Source organism: Cnephaeus nilssonii (genome assembly GCF_951640355.1).
Source record: "Cnephaeus nilssonii genome assembly, chromosome: 9".
NCBI classification, from domain to species: domain Eukaryota; kingdom Metazoa; phylum Chordata; class Mammalia; order Chiroptera; family Vespertilionidae; genus Cnephaeus; species Cnephaeus nilssonii.
Genome location: NC_137080.1, coordinates 96,656,262 through 96,664,171, shown reverse-complemented (window position 1 = coordinate 96,664,171; position 7,910 = coordinate 96,656,262).

Genomic DNA, 7,910 nt, shown 5'->3' with positions numbered 1-7,910 from the left:
CCTCCCCCCTCCCCCTCCTCCTGATGTTCCTCTCCTCTTCCTCCTTTTTCTTAAAGACTTTATTGTGGTAAAATATGCGTACCATTTGCATGTGCCCTTGCCGGGCGGCTCAGTGGGTTGGAGCGGCATCCCGTACAGGGAAAGGTGGGAGGTTTGATCCCAGGACAGGGCACATGCCCAGGTTGCAGGGTCCATACGTGCTTGGGGCTCCTGCGGGAGGCAACCGATCGATGTTTCTCTCACACATCAATGCCCCCCCCCTCTCTCTGTTTCTCTCTCTCTCTCCCTTCCGCTCTCTAAAATCAACAAAAAGATGCATAACATACATTTTAGCTTTTTAACCACGCTGCAGCCATGTCTGGAGAGTTCCTTCTGACCCTCCCAGAGCAGCATGCTCAGGCTTCAGCATGGTCCTGTCCCTGTGCTTCAAACGGAGAGACTGTGCTGCTCAGTGGGCAGCGCCACGGGCACAGCCGGGCGGTGCGAGGGCCCCCCTGACAGCTCTGCAGCTGGAGCCAGGCAGATGAGCGAGGGACTGGAGCAACTGTTCTCTTCCCACAGGTGGGACAATTCTTAATTTCCTCCCAAACACCTCTTTCTTTCTGAAGAGTGCGGGCTGCGGAACCCTGCACCGTGTAGCAGCGCTGGGAGGCGGCCAGCACTCACCGCCTAGGGGTGTTCCTCTCGGCGGCTGACAGTGGCAGAGCCTTTTCTGGATCCAGTTCTCCAGCAGCATCCCAGCTCCTCCGGGCCAGGGGCCAGCGCTGCTCTGCGGGGAGTGGCTTGGCCAGCACCATGGTCTGCGCTGCTCGAAGCACCTCTCAGCTGCCGATGACCTCTGGCCTAGACTCCGGGCCAGGCACCGTGCATGAGCGCCAATGCCACGCCATGCTCTCGATTCCTACTCCTTTCTACTCTGGCCTCGCCTCCTGTGGTTAGAGTCCATCATTTCCACCAGGTCAGCAGCTCTTCTGTGGGAACACCCCCACGAGGTGGTCACATCCCAGCTCTCCTGTGGGAACGTCCCCACGAGGTGGGTACATCCCAGCTCTCCTGTGAGAACACCCCCACGAGGGGGTTACATCCCAGCTCTCCTGTGGGAACGTCCCCCACGAGGTGGGTACATCCCAGCTCTCCTGTGGGAACACCCCCACGAGGTGGGTACATCCCAGCTCTCCTGTGAGAACACCCCCACGAGGTGGTCACATCCCAGCTCTCCTGTGGGAACGTCCCCCACGAGGGGGGTACATCCCAGCTCTCCTGTGGGAACGTCCCCACGAGGTGGGTACATCCCAGCTCTCCTGTGGGAACACCCCCACGAGGTGGGTACATCCCAGCTCTCCTGTCGAAATGTCCCCACGAGGTGGGTACATCCCAGCTCTTCTGTGGGAACGTCCCCCACGAGGGGGTCACATCCCAGCTCTCCTGTGGGAACGTCCCCCACGAGGTGGGTACATCCCAGCTCTCCTGTGGGAACGTCCCCCACGAGGGGGGTACATCCCAGCTCTCCTGTGGGAACGTCCCCCACGAGGGGGGTACATCCCAGCTCTCCTGTGGGAACGTCCCCCACGAGGGGGTCACATCCCAGCTCTTCTGTGGGAACACCCCCACGAGGGGGTCACATCCCAGCTCTTCTGTGGGAACGTCCCCCACGAGGGGGTCACATCCCAGCTCTTCTGTGGGAACGTCCCCCACGAGGTGGGTACATCCCAGCTCTTCTGTGGGAACACCCCCACGAGGTGGGTACATCCCAGCTCTTCTGTGGGAACACCCCCACGAGGTGGGTACATCCCAGCTCTCCTGTGGGAACGTCCCCCACGAGGTGGGTACATCCCAGCTCTTCTGTGGGAACGTCCCCCACGAGGTGGGTACATCCCAGCTCTTCTGTGGGAACGTCCCCCACGAGGTGGGTACATCCCAGCTCTCCTGTGGGAACGTCCCCCACGAGGGGGTCACATCCCAGCTCTTCTGTGGGAACGTCCCCCACGAGGTGGGTACATCCCAGCTCTCCTGTGGGAACGTCCCCCACGAGGTGGTCACATCCCAGCTCTCCTGTCGGAACGTCCCCCACGAGGGGGTCACATCCCAGCTCTTCTGTGGGAACACCCCCACGAGGGGGTCACATTCCAGCTCTCCTGTGGGAACGTCCCCCACGAGGTGGGTACATCCCAGCTCTCCTGTGGGAACGTCCCCCACGAGGTGGGTACATCCCAGCTCTCCTGTGGGAACGTCCCCCACGAGGTGGTCACATCCCAGCTCTCCTGTCGGAACGTCCCCCAGGAGGGGGTCACATCCCAGCTCTTCTGTGGGAACACCCCCACGAGGGGGTCACATTCCAGCTCTCCTGTGGGAACGTCCCCCACGAGGTGGGTACATCCCAGCTCTCCTGTGGGAACACCCCCACGAGGTGGGTACATCCCAGCTCTTCTGTGGGAACACCCCCACGAGGTGGGTACATCCCAGCTCTTCTGTGGGAACGTCCCCCACGAGGTGGGTACATCCCAGCTCTTCTGTGGGAACGTCCCCCACGAGGGGGGTACATCCCAGCTCTTCGGCCTACAGTGGCCTCACCTCACCTCTACTGACCCCCATCCTCACCCGTCAGCTCCTCTCACTTCTGAGCCCAGTACAATCAGCCGATTCCTCCCCATCAGGGACCCCACCCCACCCCCATCCACTGGCCTGGCTCAGCGCCTGGCGCCTCCTGCTGTCCAGTCCTCCACACCAGCGCTGGGGGCCCAGCCGCCTGTTCCTTCCCATGGCAGCAGCTGTGGCTCCTGGCCTGTTTGTGACAGAGCCGCTGGGACCCAAACTCCTTTAAAATGTGCCCTCTGACCCTTCCCAGGGAAAGTGCGGCCTCCTCTGGGCTCAGACCTCAGCTTTCTCGTGTTTGCTCGCGCTCTGAGCAAACCCACGGGGCACGTGCCACCGGCGCTCCTGTGGGACAGGCTCTCCCCCCCAAAAAAAACCCCACCCCGCTTTGCTCTGGGCCGCCCAGCGCCAGGCAGCGACTCCGCTCCGCCCGTGGCCTCTGCCCACCGAGCCCAGCCACTGCGTGGAGGCCGCCCTGGGCCTCGCTGAGGCCGCGCCTGCTCCCCGCCCTGCGCACCCGCCTCAGGCCTCACCTGGGTCACCTCACCTCGCCTGCAGCAGGGCGCTGCCTCCCCCACACGTAGACCTCCTTCCCCGTCTGGAGGGACCCCCCACCACCACCCCGTGCACCCAGGGCCCGTCACAGAGTCACCTCGGTCTCGCTGGCGCCACTCCTGAGGGTGCACAGGCTTCTGCACGAATTGGGTCGCATTTCCTGGACCCTCTGCCTCCCCCGCCAGCGCCACCAGGGGACACGTGCTGCCTCCTCTTCGCTAAGACACTCCCCTGCTCTGGGCCCGGCCTCCAGGGAGCCACTGCCCCCCCCCCCCCCCCCACACACACACATCGCTCTCCCGCCACCATCGTGTGCTGGGCTCACTCCTCTGCTCCGGCGCCCCCCTTTAATGCTCCCACCGCCAACCCAGCGAGCTGTGTCCTGTCACCTGTTTCCTAGGCACCGGGCCCGCCGGGACCAGACCCACGCCCCCCGGCTCTGTCACCGCGGGAATGGAGGCCGTGAGCACTGCGGGCAGTGCGGTGCCTGGGACCCCGAGGACGGCCGGCCTGAGCTCCCCCACCGCGGGAGCCACCCCCTCTGTCCCCAGCACCACCTTCCCGGGGACCGGCTCTGTCCCCACGGGCACCAGCACTGGGCCCGGCGGCCTCAGGCCCACAGGTGGCCGAGCCCCGAGGGCGGGCGTCTGCGCTGGGCCGTGGTCCTCATCCCTGCACGGTGGGCGCCATCGGAGAGTCAGCGGGGAGCGAGGTTTGCTGCTGAGACTGTGGTGGACAGGTGGCCCTCCTAGCAGATGGGTCACGAGTGGGCGTGGGATTACAGGCGGAGGATGCCCGAAGGAGAGGGCCGTGGGCAGAGTCGCCTTACCCACGCCCACTGCCCACGAGCAGCTGAGCAAGCGGTGGTCTCCCAGCGTTTAGTGGCTCAGGCCACCGCAGAGACTGCAGAGGGCAGCACGGAGCGGCTCCGGAGCCAGGGCAGGCCTGGGGGAGGGGCAGGCCCTGGGGGAGGGGCATCGCTGGGGGAGGGGCAGGCCCTAGGGGAGGGGCAGGCCCTGGGGGAGGGGGTTAGGCCCTGGGGAAGGGGCAGGCCTTGGGGGAGGGGGTTAGGCCCTGGGGGAGGGGGCAGGCCTTGGGGGAGGGGCAGGCCCTGGGGAAGGGGGTTAGGCCCTGGGGGAGGGGCAGGCCTTGGGGGAGGGGGTTAGGCCCTGGGGGAGGGGCAGGCCCTGGGGGAGGGGGTTAGGTCCTGGGGGAGGGGGCAGGCCTTGGGGGAGGGGCAGGCCCTGGGGTAGGGGGCAGGCCCTGGGGGAGGGGTTAGGCCCTGGGGGAGGGGGCAGGCCCTGGGGGAGGGGCAGGCCCTGGGGGAGGGGGTTAGGTCCTGGGGGAGGGGGCAGGCCTTGGGGGAGGGGCAGGCCCTGGGGGAGGGGGTTAGGCCCTGGGGGAGGGGGCAGGCCCTGGGGGAGGGGCAGGCCCTGGGGGAGGGGGTTAGGTCCTGGGGGAGGGGCAGGCCTTGGGGGAGGGGCAGGCCCTGGGGGAGGGGGTTAGGCCCTGGGGGAGGGGCAGGCCCTGGGGGAGGGGCAGGCCCTGGGGGAGGGGCAGGCCCTGGGGGAGGGGGTTAGGCCCTGGGGGAGGGGGTTAGGCCTTGGGGGAGGGGCAGCCCTGGGGGAGGGGTTAGGCCCTGGGGGAGGGGCAGCCCTGGGGGAGGGGCAGCCCTGGGGGAGGGGCAGGCCCTGGGGGAGGGGCAGGCCCTGGGGGAGGGGCAGCCCTGGGGGAGGGGTTAGGCCCTGGGGGAGGGGCAGGCCCTGGGCGGCAGGCAGCTCCGGGGCAGGGCTGGGGGCAGGTGCGCCCTGGGCTGGGTATTGGAGCGACCACGCGCGTAGACGTGGGTGATCAGAGCCGCTCCTCCGCGCCTGGCTGGGAAGCGAGGCCGCTTCTCTGTCGAAGTAACAGATTCTCAGACAAGATGGGGCCGTTTCCTTCTCACTGAGATTTCAAACAGCAAATCTGTGTCCTCTGTGAGCTTGGAGAACTCCATTTCCCACGACTGAGTCCGTGGGAGTGAGCCCTTCGCTCCGAGAGCCCCCCCCCCCCCCCCCCGCTGTGTGCCTGGGCGCCTTCGCAGCCCACCTGGAGCCGGGGTCCCAGCTCCCCCACCCACCCCCGGCCATCCCAACGGGGAGCTGTTGGGCTCTCAGCCGGGTGTTCACTCTCTGTGAGGATGGCAGAAAGCCCAGGAGGAGGGAGAGGGCACGTACCCCACAGACAGACAAGAGGGCGCGGGCGGGGCGGTGTGGAGGGGCGGGAGGCCGGCGGGCCTTCCCGGTCTCAGAGGCCCACCTGCTGCTCCTGGGGGCGGGCGGGGAGGCTCTTTCCCTGCCCTGTTGGATTGTACCCAAGTGAAAAGAAATTCTCTTGGAAATTTCAAACTAGGTCATTAGAGGCTAAGCGTGGGTAACGGGGAAATAGCCTTAACTGGACAGAAACCAGGAAACCACGGCAACGTGCGCCCCCCCCCCCCCAGCCCTGCAGGGGCCTGTGGTGGGCGTGCCAGCCGCCAGCCCTGCCTGCATTCTAATCTCCACCCTGCTCTTCATCTTCTATTCTAATGTATTTTTCTTGTTCTATTTTTAAAAATACTTTTCTGTTTTCTCATTTTGGCTGTACATATTTCTGTAATGGTCTTCCACGTGTGTAGGATGACTCAGAGTAAATACGCAGTAAATGAATGAAAATTCCACACACCAGCCAACAAATCATTGGCATAATTTACAATTAATTTATTTGAGTTTCTTATTTCAGAACTAGTGCCCAGTGCACGGATTTGTGCACCTGAAATGAAATCGGGAGCCCACGCAGTGTGCCGGGGAGTTCCCACGTCCCCGCGAGCCGCAGGGAAGTCACATGGGGACTCTGCCCTCCCGAAGCTTTCTGAAAAAATATTTCCAAATGTCCCGTCTGTGGCCAGGGCTGCGCCTTGCCAGCCTGGAGGTCCCCAGTGGAGCCTTGGGCCATGCCGGACACTTTCCACCACTCGGGCGGGATAAGAGACGCTCCAAGGTGAACAATACAAAGCTGGGGATCTTGGGGAGGGGGGGTGCTCTGTTGCCCGTGCTCCACCCTTCAGATCCATCTCTCTGACTTTTACCCCGATTATCAGTCGCCACTTGTGGCCACTGTTACATTGCTGCCTCCCTCTATAGCTCCGGGGCAATCGGTAAGGATGAGATTTGATCTCGAGGCTCGAGGCAAAGCTCCAGGAGCCCTGCAGCGATATCAGGCTGGTCCTGATCGAGTGTCCGCACTTCAATCACTCTCCGGAGGCTGTAACTGCAGGCCTGTGGGGTGTGAGGGATGTAGCAGTGCACTAAGTGGCAGGTGTCCGGGAAGAGCCTGGGCGGGCCGGGCCCCCTGCGCCTGCTGCAGCTGCACTTGCCAGCTGTGAGCCCAGCTTCTGGCTGAGCGGTGCTTCCCTGTGGGAGCTCACTGACTACCGAGCGTCTGCCCCCTGGTGGTCAGAGCACGTAATAGAGACTGGTCGACCGGTCGTTCTGGTCATTCAGTCATAACGGTCGCTTCGGCTTTTATATATAGACTAGTAGCCCGTTTGCACGAAGATTCGTGCAATAGACCTTCATTCACCTGGCTGCCTGCACCAGTTTTCTGCCGGCACCGGGAACCCAGGCCTTGGCTGTGGCCACCGCCTTCTGCCTTTTTCAGGGTCGGGGCTTGGCCCCGGGTGGTGGCCTTGGGCTCGGCCGCACCCAGCGTCCCTGCTACCGATCGCAGGAGCCGACCCCCAGTGGTTTCCTGCGATCGGTGCAGGCTCCCCTCTGGTGCCCAAGACCGGGAAAGCCTCCGCCCAAGGCTTTCCCGGCCTTGGGCTCCGCCACACCCCAACATCCCTGCAATGGTTTCCTGGTGGGCGTGGTTAGTGGGCGTGGCTTGGTTAGTGGGCATGGCTTGGGCGTAGCAAAGGTGCGGTCAATTTGCATATTTGTCTATTATAAGGTAAGATAGATCTCCGATCCCTTTCTTTGGTGAGAACAAAATGAGGCTCCCAGCCATGACCAAGCCCTGCCTGTTTAAGATGAAGGTGTGACAATAAGTAGCATTTTATTAACTGTTTACTAGGTGTGAGGTCCAGAGCTAAGAGAACAGGAGACCACATCTCCCTTAACTCTGCCCACCCACCTGGGGCGTGCACCCATTATCCTGAAGAGACTGGGGTGACGTTCTAAGGTCACGGGGCGGAGGCGGGCTCGGCCCGTCTGCACAGGAGTTTGTGCTCACAGCCCAGTGCTTGGGCGGCTCGCCAGGCCTTAGCTCTGTGGGCGTTCCCTATCTTTTCTAAAAATTGAAGTATAACTTATAGGAAGTGCATGAATCTCAAGTGTAGAGCTTCATTTGGTGTAAAAATGTGGGCACACCTGCACCACCACCACCCAGTTCAAACTCTTGAACATTTCAATCATCTGAGTGGTTTCCTCTGTGCCCCTCCCTGTCAATACCCGCCCCACCCAGGGAATTACTGTTCTGACCTCTGTTCTGTGAGAGCTCGTTATTTGTACCTGTCCTCACAGACAGGTTGGATGGTTAACGTGACAAAAGGCTCAACCCCTCCTGGGTTCTGGATTCACCTGTCCCATAAGCCTAGGCACATGCTCTCCAGGACCTTGCAGGGCCTCCCAGGGAGAGTGCAAGTGCAGGAGGGAGGGCGGCAGTTTGCTCCCATAGTGACTGCACAAATGAGAGGGAGAGAAGCAGCAATAGCACGCCCACAAAGGGAATGAATGAGACGCAGG